Here is a 17,433-nt window from a genome sequence, read left to right as displayed (position 1 = left end):
TGCTCAAATAGAGAAAGAATTCTATGCCGAATGTATTTTTTCAAGTTCAAATTCCAACGACACTATTAAAATTTATTTTTATTTAAAAGAAATTATAAACTACAAGCATTAAATAAGAAACATGTGCCTCAAATTTCATTTCTTGTGCAAATTCTTCATCTTAGATAGAGAATTTTAAGTTTGCATGGGTTCTTGAGATAAGAAAAAAAAAAAACCTTGCAAATACTAGTACAACATTACAAAAATAAAAATAATATTTAATGTTACATGTTACAATGATTTTGCTATCTTAAAAGTTGGTATAAAGATATTATTATTATTATTATTTTAGGGTTAAAATAGATAAACTTGCAAAGATAAAAATAAAAATAAAAATATTAGTTTAAGACGCAAATTGTCCTAATCTCCTTCCTAACTTTGTCGCTCGCTGACTTAACTCTACGCGTGATTTGGTCGATTGATTGTTAGATGTAGGATGGAAACTCTTTTGTTTTATTACAAAGATAACTTAATTTGCATATTGTCCCGTTGTGGCATAAAAGTCTACAATTCGGTGCATAAACAATGGAGTGACTTCTGGTCGAAAATTTATTGAGTAGTTGAGTCCAGTCTTGCCAACCAACTCTAATTTTTTTTATCTAAAATAGAGAGCTATATTCAGCTTAAGGACCTTCTGCCAACCATCAGACTAGAAGAATTCAGAGTGATAGGTTTGATTTGATCCGGCCCATATGGGTCTTGAATGATTAAAAAATAAAATGTGAGTTAGTCTTTTTTTATTATTTATAAACATAAAGATTAGATGTAGAATAAATAAATAGTCAATTCTATTTAAATATAAAGATATTTTTTTATAATAATTATTATTATGGTTGGAGTCGATCCTATTCCTATCATCTTCTTAATTATATAAAAATATAACTATCAAACCCGCTAATAAATGTAGTCACATCTTGCAGTGCCACCTCTCAATTATACAAAAGATGATTCCACTTTCGCTTCTGGACATTGCTTTAACACAGCGCGGATCTACGTAGCATCGCTATAGAAGAGTTTTCATGCATCGGAATTGCTCTAAGAGAAAAGAAAAGAAAGAAAATAGAAAATGGATTTAAGATGCAGTAGTAGAGAGAAGAAGCGAAAACTTGGGAACAATTCTGGATACCTTCTCTTGAGTCGATTCAGAATTAAAACAAAAGTAGGGGAATTGAGATTTGAACTGGGTTGACGATCTTCATCGCAACCATCCATAGCCGATCGATCACCACGTCAGGCTAGAGGTACATCTCTTCTTCCTTAGTCCTTTTCCAGCTCGATCGGTCCTCTGCTCCTTTATCTTTTAAAGGATTAAAGTCGACATGGTTAACACCGGCGACCGGCCGGCCGACGAGGAACAGAGAACTCATTGATGAATCCGGTACTACCCCCGATTTGCATAGGATCCGCTACTTCGTCACATTGAATAGGACGGCTCGCTTGTGGAATCTTTGGACTTTTGGATATATTATTTTGCAAGTGCTCGAAAGTCCTATCTTTCATTTTCTTAATAATTTCTTATTTACTAGGTGGGTCCAAATCCTTCTTAGAAAAATAAAAGTTTAATGAGCCGACCACGTGGATTTGTCCGTCAACGCGTCAACGGTAGGTAAGGGAGGGATCCGATACATTCCAAGTTGCACTAGTGTTAATGCATAATCCCTCTGTTGATTTGACGAGCCCATGTGATCACCGCACATTGTTGGTTGGAGCAATAAGTCTACGACATGGTCTGCAAAGAAACCGAGTAGGTTTTGGTGGGGACTAAGTCAAGTCTTCGTCTTTACTCCACAAAACAAACAAGCCAAGTCTTCTTCCAGGATCCCGGATCTATGAGGTCATTCATGAAGTAAGGGAAGAGAAATCCGTGGGACGGCCAAAACAGCAGGCTCACCACGGATTCGTAAACAATATGCCACCTGTCAATTCTGGATATGGTTTCCCCCTGTTTCTCCCAAGCAGGCAGCTTCTCGAGAGTCGTTCGTCATAGCCGATCACCAGTCTAACCCACCGCATCTATATCCTTTCCGTCACGTCTGCGCTAACCGCTAACGACCGTTCAAATTTAAATTCTTGGGACATTTTCGTATAGAGTTTAACGACCGTTTACCTTATATAGTTTACTATTTTTAATTAGCCCTATAATTTAGTAAATATATATATATAAAATACTAAGAGTTAAATTTAAATAAATATATAAAATAAGTATAGTTAACTTAATTTAAATATTTAGTTAAATTTAACTAATAAATTTGATAATATAATATTAATTAAATTATAGGACTTGATTTATAAATAATAAAAATAAAGAGTGTATTAAAAAAATTTCTGAGCTAATATCGTATTGACTTATTTAAAAAATTTGCATGTTACGTAGCTAATCGTGCAGAGACCGTAGTTATTTTTTTTATAATCAAAGAGGCCACGATAGACCAGATCATAAGTAATTTTTGTATTTAAAACTAATATATATATATATATATATATATATATTCTTTCTTTTTTTTTGACAAGTAAGAGATATTGACCATTCGTTTAAAATTTCTGGCTCTGTCGGATTGTTGAAATTATTATTTAGTGAAAATATAATATTTCCTAGGAATATTATAACCAAAAATATACGTTTTTTATTTAAAAGAACCATATTTAAAAGAAATTTAAAATCAGCGGGCTAAATAGTGAATTTACTGAAAAAAAATATAGAGTTAAATATATTTTAATCAAGCCGAGTTTGATCAAGCTTAGTTACGATCAAGTTTGAATTAAAATTAATTTTGAATTTATATTTGTTATCATATTTGAGTTGAAATTATTTTAATTTGGAGTCAATGTCAAGCTAAGTCAAGTTTGATCCTAAACGAGCCAAATTTTGGGCTTGATCAAATTTGATTTAAGCTTAAATCAAGCTAGTCTAAATTAAAAATATGAACTATATAATTAAAATTTAGAACTAACTTATAGATGATCTGGCTAAGTAAATCATATAATATAACACAATTATAATATAATATAAAAGTATTACACATATATAATAATTATTATTATTTCAAGTTCTATCGACTCAAGCTGATAATCAAGCTCAGCTTGAAATTATTTTTGACCTTAAATTGAAGGTCAAGCTTTGTCTCAAATCAGTTTTGAGCCTAGCTCAGAGTCAATTATATTGACAGCCGTATTCATACTTAAAATTATTTTATTCTTTTATATTTTAAAAAGTCTAAAGTAATTTTTCATACTTACGACTAAATTGAGACCGTTAAGATAACCAAAATGCTTCATCGTGTTTATTAAATAAAATAGATAGGGTATTGATGTGATTTTCTTTTTAAACCCATATTTATTTTCTTTATAGATGCATCGTGTTTATTAGACAAAATAGATAGAATTTGATCTGATTTCTTTTAAAATCCATATTTATCTTTTTTTATAGATGTAATCTAACTATTAAACTTCATAAAAATAAAAATTTAATGATACTTACTATATCATTAGCATAATCTAAAAATATATGTATTCTTTGAACGGAAAGGATATAAAAATATATTTTTGTAGCACATAAATGGAATTCAACCCATCATTCAATTTTAGATATTTTGTGTAATCACTCCGTAAATTTGGATAGAAATTTTTTTGAGACTTTAAAATATAAAGAAATTTGTATATAACACATTGTCTTTTAATAAAATTATAATTTATAACCTATATTTTTACTATTTACAGATCGAGCTATAGCTATATGATTTAATAAATATGTGCAAAAAACACACTGTCGTTAGATTAGTTAGTTAAACTTAATTAAATATCTATGTTAAGTTAACTAAACTATAAAATTATGAAAAAACCCGTTAATCGAGTCATACTAAGAGCATTTTAGTTATTTTAAAAATAAAATATCTCTACTTAAAGTAATATTCTAAATATGTTAGTTTAAATTTAATACTGGATATTTTTTGATTAGAGGACTCGATTTGTAAGTAGTAAATATATACGGTTGAAAACAAAATTATATGATAAAACTGGATATTATATACAAATGTCTATAAATGCTCCTCCCATTCGCTCTATATGTCCCGGAGTCCAGAGTACCAGATTCGACAAAATTCGTAGGAAGAACGTAGGTAAATTCCGCAATGGGGTTCCCGGAGCAAGGCACTGCGGCCTCTGATGCTAAGTTTAGTCTCTGTTATCTTCTCTCTCTTCTGGGATTTTTTACCCTTGCCATTGCCTTCTTCATAGTTCTCTTCTTATCCCATGGACATCTCCGCTCCACAACCTTTGGGGTGTTATCCCTATCAACCCTTCTGCTTCTCTTTTGGAACCTTCGTTTATTCGAGAAGGCTGAGACCGGCTCAGCTGCGAGGGAGAAGATAAAGACACCCGTGTGGCTTCTATCTACCTTGTTAATCGTCATGTTCACTTTTAGAGTGGCGACTATCATGCCATGGCCGGTCAAAATGGTTTTGTGGGCGATGTCAGGAGCCACCACTGTCGTCGGCTTCTATTTCTTCTTCTTGCATCAGGACATGGATGCCGACGATGGTGACGAGGCTTCCAAGTTGCAAAATTTCAAGGGGATTCAAGGTGGCTCTCCAGTTTGACTATCAAACTATACGAAAGACAGGGGAACAAGTACGCTTCTTTCCTTAAAATCATTTCAAAATTTAGGTGTGAGAAATAATATTAATTTACAGAGCAATAATTACGATTAACAGTTCAATTACTTGCCACTTTCATGCCTGTTTTTCTTATTATGATCTTTAGATTAAAACTCAAATTCATATGATTGGTTGATGTGAATTTCTCTTATTTGTTATACATCTGCCTTTCTTGATTCATCGTGATTCCTAGTTATCTTAACGAATGCTTTTGAACACTTGCTCTGTTTTACATATCATTTAACCATCTCTCAATTTGTAGTAACTTTTACTTCACGTTCTCCATAATGTCTTGTTATTCTACTGTAACAGGGGTAAAACCTTAAAAAAAATGCTCTTCTGAACAAATCTGTAACCACGCGGGATACATTCGATGCCAAGGATAGCAATGCCCCCTTCCAATATGGAGAATTTTAACTGACATGATCTATCTTCTCCATAAGGAGGCAATGACTTAAGATTGAACTCATGACTCCTGACGTGCGCCAATCGAACTTGCAACTGATGCCAGAGAAGACATGGAAATGAGAAGCTGGCACAGAGCTGCTTCTCATAAATTTTGACAACAAACGTGAAAAGAACGAATTCCCAGCGAAGATCATAATTCGCAAGCACTGCAGTGATCTGGATGTTGAGTATCACTAAAATGTGAAAGAATTTAGACTGTCTAAGTTCTTCAGACAAAAGCTCTATATACACCTAGACAAAACATGAGTCCTGAGTTAGGACAAGAATACATGGAGTTGACACATGTACTCGGACAAACTCATGAAAACCAGTTCACGGAGCATGGCTTGATTGAGAGGTTTACGTAGAATTTCACTTGAACTACGACACTCTCGTCCCTTGATGGGCAAGAGAATTGAACATACTTTCTTTTTCTTCTTAATAAGAGAGAGAGAGAGAGAGAGAGAGAGAGAGAGAGAGAGAGAGAGAGAGAGAGAGAGAGAGAGATGTGGATATACTTAATTGGCTAACTGGCTATTTGATTAAGATAATAATGTCTATAAATCATATATAGAAATAAAATTTGAACATATCCATATATCCGATTGACTGACCGAGGGGATGAATTGAATAAGATAGTTTAACAATTATCTCGGACAACTTAATTACTCTCTGGTCCTGGATACTTTTTCTTTTTCTTTCTCTAAGTTTTCACCTTACTTATTCTTTATTTTCATCTGGGTAATCTTGCAGTTGACCAGTTGGTTAAAACGGCCTGTAAGAGGACCAGCTGCTTCATATAGCTTTGGGCCAAATTTTGGACTACTTCCAAGACAATCACTGGGTTTGAAAACTCCTCACCTCACTGCCAACTTTCTTCTAATTTAACTTGTGTATAGTTTGATGGTTGCTTATTTTATTGCACTTAAAACCTATGCTCCATTGCCCCCAACCACAACCATCACCTCCGCCATGCTTATGCACCATTACCACCTTCAGACGATATTCTGTAGGAGTTCCAAGGATGTTAGAAGATGATACTTCTTTTATTTTCTTGATAAGTTTTCAAGAACGAGGAATAGGTTGGAGATATTTATTTTTCTTTCTAGAGACTTGGTTGAGTAGTCATGGTTATCTCTATTTGATATGTTGGAGAGATTAACAGCTCAGCCGATGGTAACAGATGTCTTAATTAAAGTCCTACTGACGCTGGTGAGAGCGATGCCTCCGTTGTTTAGTTACAATGATTACCATAAAATAAACTGGAAGAATAGAAGACGTATGACTTAGCTAACTCGAATATTTAGGGCCTGTTTGGATAAGTAAGGAATTTTTTTCCATAGGAATTTCCTAGTGTAGGAATTGAAAAGTGACATTAGAAGATCCCGTGTGAAAATTTTTCTTTGGATTGAGTTAATTTATCTTATTTGGATAGTTTATGAAATTTTAGAGTAAAAAAAAACTAGAAAGAGAGAGATGGGAGAAGGAGGTAGAGAAGGTGGTGGTGAGAAATGGAGGAGGAGGTGGTGGTGTTGGAATATGAGACGTGAGGTATCATCAACATACATACAAGCAAACTATAAGGATTTCCACACCTCATGTCTTCACATAAAGCATTGGTTCATTTTGGTTTCTTTGGAACTTGTTATCAATGAAGTGTTTGTCTATCTTGATGTACCATGTCCTTAGAGCTTGCTTAAGGCCGTACAAAGTTTTATCAAGTATTCGTCTTGTTACTTTGGTTTCTGTATTGTTTGTCACATGATTCATAAGTATCAGCAAGGTTTCTTACTCTCCTTGGAGGTGACTCAGATGAATAACTTTCTGGTGATGGTTGTGGTTGATGACTTTGTGGTGAAGATGGTGCTTGAAGCTCATTCAACATAGGAATAAAGTGATCATTATCATTAACAACCAAACAAATACTATTTGCATCAGACTTTTTCAGTTCCAAGCATTGCCTTCATTAAAAATAACATCTCGACTAACAGTCAATTCTTTTTTATTGGATCGTCAAGTTTATAACCTTTGGTTTTATGACTGTAACCAATAGCTTTTGTCATTTAATTTATACCTGTTTTAAGAAGGAATATGAGCATAGGCTATAGAACCATAGATCTCAGTTTCGACTAATACCGATCTAGAAAGATTGGTTGGTTTTGGAGAGAGAGAGAGAGAGAGAGACTAATTGTTTGAGGGATAAGGAGAAAAAAAGATTTTTAGGCTTTATATATAAGTAATTATTAGTTTTTTATAATTTTTCTAAATTTTTAAAAATTTCTTAATATTTTAAAATAACATTTAGAGTTTTATTTAATTAAAATAGTCTGGTCCGATACAGAAGGTTGATACGGCCGATTATGTATTATTTTTCGGACGATCAATCCTGATCTCGATACTGATTTTCGGAACCTTCTATAGAACCAAATACCTTAAGTTTTATCATCTAAATCTTAGGCTGTCTTCCATAGGATTGATGCTTCGTAAGAAGCTTTGTCATTTAAATCTTTCATACCAAATCTACTTAACAAAGAGACCTATGTCGCCACCAATTTACTTAGAATGACTTTAGAAGGGCTTTATCTTTAAGCATGCATCTTGCTGCTTAAACAATGATTCTATTTTTTTTTCCGCAACTCTATTTTGTTACGGAGTAAAACTTTGTTATAAATTCTCTATGAAATTCTATAGTATAAAGAACTCTATGGAATTAAATTCACCTCCATGATCAGTACACAGAAGTTTTTAAGAGAACAACACTCTGTTTTTCAACATGTGCTTTGAATTGTGTTAAGTATCTGATAGTTTTAGATTTTTGTTTAAGAAAATCTACCCATATTATTCTTGTATAATCATCAGTGAATAGTAAAAATAAATAAATTTTCTTTCTTTCAGCAAGTGCAGGCGTGCCCATAGGACCACATATATCTGTCTGCATGTACTTAACATTTGTTGTTCTTTTGCTCTCCATAGTATATCAACTTGAAAAGATTGATGCTCTGTAATGATTTCCATAGATGCATACTCAACACAATTTTTCATCATTTGATATCAAAGGTAAACTATCTACCATATTATTCTATGCATAAAGTTCAATTCACCACAATTGAGACGCCTATATATTCTCTGCCATATCTATCCATGAATCACCACCAGATTGAACATCAAATGCATTCATAGTGAACTCGGATAGATTTAGAGGGAGCATTTTCTGCAACACTAAGAACATACATAATATCATGAATAAGTTTGTCTTAAGGATTGCTGAATGTTGATAGGACCTTGGCATCATTTTTCTTGTTTTCTTTCATCTGTCCTTTTAGCGGCAATGATCCTACCTTCATCTGCATAACCACTCTCAACTAGTTTCTCAAATATCATATGAAAGCAATAGAGTTCTCATCTCGAGAGCCCAAAATCGATCATTTTTTCTCCAGGTGAAAGAAGAGAGTGAGGGAGTGGATTATATATATACATATTCCTTGAAAGGGGGTGCTTCCCAAGAAAAATATTTCCTCCAAATTTTTATCCAAACACGGCTTGGGGAAAATTTCCTATCCGGTAAAAAAATTCCGAAGGAAAGTCAAATTCCTCCACGTATATTCTCGTAGGAGTTTTTAGGCTAATTTCCGAATACTCCTACGAAAAGTCCACGCGGAAAGTCGAACGAAGTTTCCACAGGAAAATAGCAAGGGAGTGAACCCCTTCAGTGTTTACTTAAGTTGTTCCCTTGTCTGTCAAGTCTGTCATTATTTCCAGAATTCTCCAATGGATTTCTCTCTCTATTTCCTCTCTCCCATGATATTCATCATCCTTGCGATCCCCTTCCTCTTAGTCACCTTCTTCCTACCTGACGGATACCAAAACTCTACAACCTATGGGGTACCGGCGCTGTTCACCCTCCTCCTCCTCTTGGCCATCCTTCGTTTGTTCGAGTCGTCGGCACCGGGATCAGCTACGAGGAAGAAGGCGAAGGAGCTCCTCACTTTGCTCTCCATGCTCCTTCTCCTCGAGAGTAACTACGCCACGGTCGCTTACTTGAATGAAAGAGGAGGCGATCTCGTCTCGGTTGTCGATGGAGTCGTCTTCCACGGATGCTTTCTGCTCCTCTTCTGGTCTCTCATACTTCTGCATGTCCCCATATGGCTAAACTTTCCTACGGGACGATGGTTCCGGCCGGCCATGGGGTGGCTCGTCGCGGCGGCGGTGACGGCGGCGTTCATATATATGCTGGTGGCCAGTGGCCACCGTGATTGTGAGATAATTAAATTTGACATGCCAGTGTTAGAGGAATAAATTAAGATTTATCTTTCGGTTACAAACTGTTTATATTATGAATGCAACGGGACTATGGATTTCCGGTGTAGACCAGTTGTAGCGTAAGTCTACAATTTGGTATGTAGACAACCGAGTAACCTTTCGTGGAAAATTATTGCGTCGTCTCTTCATCCTCTCCGCCCTCGTAACCATCATTGTAGAATGGAGTTTTCATGCATCGGAATTGCTCTTTCGCCAGTAAAAATTTAACGAATTGAGATTTGAACTGGTGTAAGATCTTAAAGCAATCAGATGAATCCACAACCGATCGATCACCGGTCACCACTTGAGGGTTTAAAGAAGACATAGTTAATTTGGTAGCACATAGAAACTGGCTCGGATAAAATATATTTACTAAATATATTAAAAGAAAATAAAAGGAGAAATATTAAATACAGCTGACGTATGTCTTGCTGGTGGAATCTTTGACTTTTGGGTGCATTTGTTTAAATAATACTTTGATTAGTCTCACATAATCTAATAATTTGTATGAATTAATAGACAAAAGTAGAAGTTCTACCGGTAGAATGAGCTCAACTTAATCGAGTAGAGCTCGAATTGAGAGTCTGCGCTCGAATGCAGTCTTGATTGGGGAGCATATCATAAAATGTATAATGCTAGGAAGCTTCCTAAATATTACGGTTAAGAAAAAGGTCAACCCGATTGCGGCGGCCAAATTTTTTCGGTTTCACACCCAATTCGCAAAAGTGGGAAACCTTGATATTATATTATTATTTTTAAAGTTTAAATCATATACTTGGACAGCAACTATTTCTCTCTATATGTTTTTTGCCCCTCAACTACTTCACTTCCTTCTGTAAATCGAATCAAGTTACGTGTTAGAGATCTTCCCTAACACTCTACCATGGCATCTTGAAGAAGCTCGACGGCTTGGGTAGGTTGTGCCGATGATTTTGTCAACTTGGAGGAGGATGCTGCAGGCTAAGGGATTTGTGAATAAGAATTTTAAGGTTTGGAACTTTAGCTTCGTATGTATATTGAGTCTGGGTAAGTTGACTCTAATTCAAGTTCGACTCAAAATACAAATCAAACTTAAACTTAAGAGTCAGGCTTGAATCAGTTTTAGTCAAGTTGAGTCCGACCAGTTCAAGCCGCTTGTTTATTTTGACACCCCTGCTCCTCCAAACACGTATGATGCCGTAAGATAGTGATGGCAATTATCATGTCCTTGGCTTCCAAAAAATAGGATCTTGATGGTGTAGACTTTTGGTGCACACGAGCAAGGAGATTAGAAATAACCCAGCAGCAGCTTTCTCCCTTCCAAATAGCTAGTACCTTTCAAGCTTTGCCATGGCTGCCTCAACTCACTCCTCCCAGTCCCAGAAGAAAACCTTTGGCTTCGGCCCCGGTACCAAATTAGCCACTCGGATATCTCTCCTGGGATTTGCCGTCCTCGCAGTCGTCTATGGGGCAAAACCAGATCCCTTTTCGATGGTGTCCCATATGGGTTTTGTGCTCCTTCTCTTGTGTCTCCTTTGTCCCTATTTCCCAAGCTTAGCTGCGAAAACATGGCTCAAAGTGGCTACCTGGTCATTGATCACACTGCAGGTCGTTATGTTAATTGCCCTTTTGGTTTCGCCTGTTATTAATCCTTTTGGTCTCGTATGCTCTCCATTCTGGTTTGATATCCACGGAGGTAGTCTTGAACAACTGACTTGGATGGGGGAGCTGGAAGTCATGCAAGAACGTCGTTTTGTCATATGGCAACTCTTTCTTTTCTAGGGCTGCCTGCAAGTGTTGTTCACCACCATGTCATAGTTTTTTTTTCTTCTTTACTTCCTTAATTCCTCATCTAGTGTGTTCATCTATTAGGATTCAAGAGTGTGTGTGTGTGTGTGTGTGGTGTTTTTAGTTATCGAGCTCAAGGATATGTCCTGTTGTATTCACAATTTAACATCTAATGAGAAACAAGATCTTGTTAATTGCCATGTTCACTTTAATGGTGGCAAGTATCACAATACCGATTCTATTTCTTCTTCTTGCATCAGAATGTAGACGCCAAAGTTCCTTGATGGTGGTGATGATGCATTCAAGTTGCAAAATTTCAAGGAGATTCCTGATGGCTCACCGGTTTAAGCATCGAATTTAATATACCAACAACGGGGCACAAATATGGATCTTGCTTTCTTTTGGACAATACTTTTACTAGTCCTCTTCTGCTACCAGCTCTCTCTCCTGGGGTTTGGGTTTCTTCAGCCGTGAATTTTCTTTTCTCATCCTATTGGTTTCTCAACTGCACAATCTTTGGGGTTCGGGCAAGAAACTACACCCTCTGATACTAACTTTGGTCTCTATTTTGCTCTCTTCTGGGATTTTTTAATCCTTTCCATTGCCTTTCCTCATATCTAATGAACTAATCAATTCCACAACCTTTGGAGCTGTATAAGGAGTTGGAGGTGTTAATAGTGAGCTGAAGCATTCTTTATTTTTCTAATGAAAATGGGTAGACAACCTTTGAATAAAAAATAAAAGATTTTTATAGGTCACACCTTATATTTTACTTATTTTGTGATTCACGCCCTCTCTAACCCGATTCCCTATTTTCCCTATAATTCTTATTTAACACTTTGACGTTATTTTGACTGACTAAGGTCGACTAAGTTACTAAACTACTTTTACAATTCCCTCTCATTTTCTATATTCCTCCGTCACCTTTTTCACCTATCACCTGTCGTCATCACCACTACATTTCCACATCCTCCCCATCTCTCTCCTTAATTTCTTCTTCTTTTTTAGAAGAGAAAAGGAGAATGAAGAAAACATGAATAATTTAGATATTTTATATATTATAATAAAATATGCTTTTTTTAGTACCATTTAAATTAACTCAGAGTATTAAATAAAAATTATATGAGAAAATGAAATGTCAAATTACAAAATCTTTAAAGATGATATATAAATCACAAAATAGATAAAATATAAGATATAATTTATAAAAAAATCTCCAAAATAAAAACCTTCCAAGTTGTATCTCTACGAGCCTTCCTGCTTCTCTTTTGGAACTATCGTTTATCCAAGAAGGCTCTCACGACTTAGGTTGTTGCAATTGTTATGTTTTTAATGTCAGAAACAACCTTTCTAATTGTGTTCTATATTTATTTCTGCGTCCCAATCGAATAGGTAAAGAAGCTTCTAGAGAGCAACCCATCAAATCAAGAGATTAAGTCACAATTCAATGTTTGTTTTCTTTGAGAAAGGATAAGATAAGGTGGGTTGACTGCAGCTTAGAGGCTAAGTAAGCTATGTGAAGATAATTGTGGGATGGATGAAGATTGGAACCTTCGAGGCTAAGTAATTATCTATATGATGCGTTATTTTCACATTAGAAAATTTTGGACCAAACACCAAACCTGAGAAGTTTAAGTGGAATGACATTATCCCATTCTCATACACCAGTAGTGTCCTTGGAATGGTTTCTACTTTGACCGAAGACCAATCAGCTCAAGAAGATAGCTAATTGGGGTGAGCTGCTTTGAATTTGAAGACTCTTTTGTTGCGTTTTCTATAAATCTGTTACCATATGACAAAGATGAAAGATTCTTGGGGCTCAGGGAGGGAGGGAAGGAGAGATAGAAGTCCCTCTGGCTAGGCCGGAGTCACAACCTAAATTGGTTGTCCAAGTGAATTTTAATTTTGAGTCTGAAGCTATTAATCACTATGAGAGTATAGCGGCAACGAAAGAAGCTCATCGCTACGAAGGGCATTGGGCTAACTAGAGGAAGATTTTGAGCTTTTGCCGAAAAGTTGACGAGGTGATAGTGATATTTAACTAAATATGAATTGAATTGTTGGCTGTTAACCTTCACCCAATCCTATCCAGAAAATTAAGAATAGTGACTCCAAGGATTAGGCTTTTGATCTCTGACAGCTCTTGATCAACAGTCTGATCAAATCTTCTAGATAAAAAAAAGAGGGGGAAGATAGGTCCCCAGATGCTACTCTTTTATGGTGGAATTTTGACTTCTAGATGCTCGGAACAACAATACCGAGGAATAATTTTGTCGACATGATGTCAAATAATGTATCTACATAAACTAAATAGATATTACTAATGAGTTAAAAAAAAATTTAAAATTCAAAAGTTTGAAATTTAGATAAAAGTAAAAAATTTAAATTGAAAAGGGTCAGTCTGCTATGCAATTGTAGAGAAGTTCCAAAGTAAGAAAAGTGAAAAGCAAAACAAAGAAAAATTTAAGCTTATATTTGTAATCAAGCTTAAATTAAAATTATTTTAATTTGAGCTAATTTTGAACTAATTTGGTGCTCGAGCTAAGCAGATTAATAAATAATTTCAAATTTTAAAAAATTCAAGCCAAATTTTAAGCCTCATTTAAACTTTGATCAAGCATAAAATAAGATCTAATTCAAAATTTTAAATTAATAGAATTAAAATTTAAAATTAAGCTCTATAAGATTAGATATATAACAATCGACTTAAGTAATCTTAAAATATAATAAAGTTATATATAATATATATATATATATAGGGGCGGCAATTGGGTCAGGTTGGTCGAATTCGGGTTGGGTCGGATTCGAGTTGGGTCAAAACAGTACTAACATGAACACAATCCGTTTAATAAATGGGTCAATTTTTTATATAACCCGTTTAACCCGACACAACCTGTTTAATCCGTTTAATAAATATATTATATTTTTTATTCAACCTATTTAACCACCCGTTTAACCATCAGTACAATACATTTAACTTTACATCCATTTAACCCATTTACATTTAACCCGCTTAATACAACACCTACGAAGACAAAATATCACACATTTACACAAATCCAACATAATTTACAATATTACAAAAAAAATTAGTAAAAATAAATTCAAATTGGCTTAGCTTCATCATCGAAGTTGGCGAAGTGATAGTAGCGGAGGTAAGGCTCCAAGAGCTAGCTCCCATGGTGGCGAGCTTTGGATCTGCCGAGGAAGACAAGGCGGTTGGTGCAGCTAGATACAGAGAGGCAGTTGGAGAAGAGTGAACATAGCAAAGAGAGTAGGGGAGGGCAAGCGGAGACGAGGACGGGGATGGAGGCACCGCGAGCGGAGATAAGGATAAAGGCACCACGGTAGAGGGTTGCGGCAGGCGGAGATTGCAACACCGCAGCAAGCGTAGACGGGGAGTGGAGACAGTAGGCGAAGACGTAGGAGACAGGGAATGGAGATGGCAAGCGACAGGAGACAGGCAGAGATGCGGCAGCAGACGGTTGCCGTTGGAGAGAGAGATGGGGGCAAAAAATTTCAAAATGTTAAGGGGGAGGCAGCCGGAGGAGTGGAGAGGGTTAGGTTAGGGTTTTAGTTATATTATATTATATTATATTATATTATATTATATATATAAGGTAAATCCGACCCAACTCGTATAATTAAACGGATCAAACGGGTCAAAATATGTCAATTGTATAAACCCAAACACGACCCATTTATTAAACGAGTTAGGTGGGTTGATCCATTTATAACCCAAATTTAATTATACTAAACTCAAACTTGATTAAAAGCCAGATTATCATGTCAGATTATCGAGTCCGGCCAAATTTAGCATATATATATTATAATTATTTCTAGTCATATTGAACCTTATTGAGCCGAACTGGCTGGCTGGCTTGATTATTTTGACGGATATATTTGTAGAAGATCTGGTGGTGATCGGCTGTGACGAAAAACTCTCGAGAAGCTGCCTTAGTGGAAGAGACAGAGAGCCCCATGGACACGTGGACCTTGTTACATTCTTTTGTGAGAGTCTGCTGTTATGGCTCTCCCATCATCCCACGGGGTTCTCTTGCTTTATTGCTTACTTCACGGATGACCTATTGTAACCACGTCAGCGCACCGACCTGATCTGCCCACGTGTCCCCAAATCGAGTTGCTCGCTCGACTCCACTTCTATTTACTTCTCTTATGCACTCGAGAAGGCCGAGCGAACTCAGTATGGAGCTCTCGCCCTCTGCCCACAACGCCAAGCCCCAAGAAATTCTACCCAGTTCTGATCCGACCTTTGGCATCTTCACCGTCGCAGTTGCGTTCCTCATGCTCGTTCTCTTCTTCTTTCCAAGTGGACATCTCAACGCCACAACCTATGGGGTGCTCTCCCTATTAACCCCTCTTCTTCCCTTGTGGAACCTTCATTTATACTTATCCGGGAAGGCTCAGCTCCTGTGGGAGCCGTTCCTGCTCTCTTTACCGGTTTGTAATTACGCAACGGTGGCCTACTTGGAGAAAAGAGGAGGCGATCTCCTCTCGGTTGCCGTCGGCGTCGTGTCGCACGGAGTATTTCTGTTTCTCTTCTGGTCTATCGTAGTTCTCCAGATGACGAAAAGGGTAAGCTTCTCTATGAGAAAATGGCTGCAGGTGGCGTTGTGGTGGCTGCTCGCGGCGATGGTGGTCGTGTTCATGTATATGGTGTTGGCCGCCGTGGTGGATGGTATAATTAGTACCCCAAAAATTATACCGTAATAAATCAATTAATCATCGGAGATTTACGAACGACAGAAGAACAAGTAAGGATCTTGAAGTGGTGTTGGTTTGTCATCAGAGCTTCTTTACTTTCTTTTGAACAATTAATCCTTTTATTAGTTGTCTTCTGCTGTCTGCTCTCTCTCTCTCTCTCTCTCTCTCTCTCCCTAAGGGTTTTTTTTTTTAAAAAAAATTCTTGCAATTGCTTTCTTGTCAGGTGGGCTTCTCAATTCCCACAGCCTTTATAGTACTTCTATATCTACCAACCCTTCTACTTCTCTTTGGGAACCTTTGTTTATTCGAGAGGGCTGCAGATGATCAGACCAACTCAGCTGCGAGGGACAGGATAAAGATGGTTGTGTGGCTTCTATCTACGTTGTTAATCGTCATGTTCACTTCTAGAGTGGCGACCGTCATGCCTTGGCCTGTCAAAATAGTTATATGGGTGATGTCAGGAACAGCAGCCATTGTCATTAATTGGATTCTATTTCTTCTTCTTGCATCAGGAAATGAATACCAAAATATATACTCGAACGATGATGATGATGATGCTGATATTTCAAAGTAAAGATTGGATAGACAATTGTGTTTAAATTATATAAACCGTTGTTATTAACGCCTATGGTGAGTTTTTCTTTCTCCAACTACTAGTTTTTACCCAAATAAGAAACTCTAGATGTTGATGCCAGTTATCTTGTTTTGCTTTTGCCAACTGCTGAGTTAATTGCCAGTTTATTCAAAGGAAAAAAAAAGGTTAGGAGTTTGTATCATCTGGTATCTGTCCATTGAGTACTACATCGTTCTTCAATGGAAGTTTTTATTGGACTGTGGCTATGCTGTAGAGTTTAAAAATCACTTCTTTTTTCTTACAAACTATGGCATTAATTGGTGATATGAATTAAAGTAGATCGAAGGTTGGTATTGAGATGGTTTCGGATAGCTGATCACAACTCGATCATGTACACGCTTCCAAATTACAACCCATAAAATAAGAGGTTGACGAAGACTCACCAGTTTAATAGTTTAGCATCACAATTGAACAAGTATGAGTATTGCAATTTCAACTGCAATATTCCTTTGGTGATAAAAAGGAAAATAAAGCTGTGTCTAATCGGATAGCACTGTTTGTAAATTGTATAAACAATTGTGTCATCATCTTGTATTGTGAAAATAAATAAGATTTAGTTATACTTATACTTATCAAACTATGTCCTAATTAATATCATAGTTAACTCTTAAAGGAGAAAAGATAAATTTAACAACCAAATCCCTTTACTTTCGTCTCGTCCCCCTCTCTTCCTTCCACACGAGTTTCTATCAAATTATCTGCCTCCATCTACGACTAAGAAAGCCAAATATCACTCAAACTATGAAAAAAACTGAACTCAAGTGAGAAAGTGAAAACTAAATAAGAATAAGATAACAAATTCCAAAAAAGAATTGGAAATATAAATAGTAAACACATGACCACAATTTGTTAATATTGGAAACCTCTCAA

General features: G+C 36.1%; 1 long non-coding RNA gene across 1 annotated transcript; it reads left to right on the top strand.

Moving 5' to 3' along the window:
- The first annotated feature begins 4,629 nt into the window (after positions 1-4,629).
- Positions 4,630-16,769, top strand: LOC140777530 (uncharacterized). The gene is made up of 3 exons (XR_012107034.1): positions 4,630-4,665; positions 5,892-15,979; positions 16,153-16,769. It is a non-coding gene; the product is annotated as an uncharacterized lncRNA (long non-coding RNA).
- Positions 16,770-17,433: the final 664 nt, after the last annotated feature.

The sequence above is a fragment of the Typha angustifolia genome, chromosome 15 (genome assembly GCF_048772165.1).
Source record: "Typha angustifolia cultivar Huaian chromosome 15, ASM4877216v1, whole genome shotgun sequence".
NCBI lineage: Eukaryota > Viridiplantae > Streptophyta > Magnoliopsida > Poales > Typhaceae > Typha > Typha angustifolia.
Note: the sequence above shows the minus strand (reverse complement) of the source record. Positions and strands in the feature narration are given on the sequence as shown.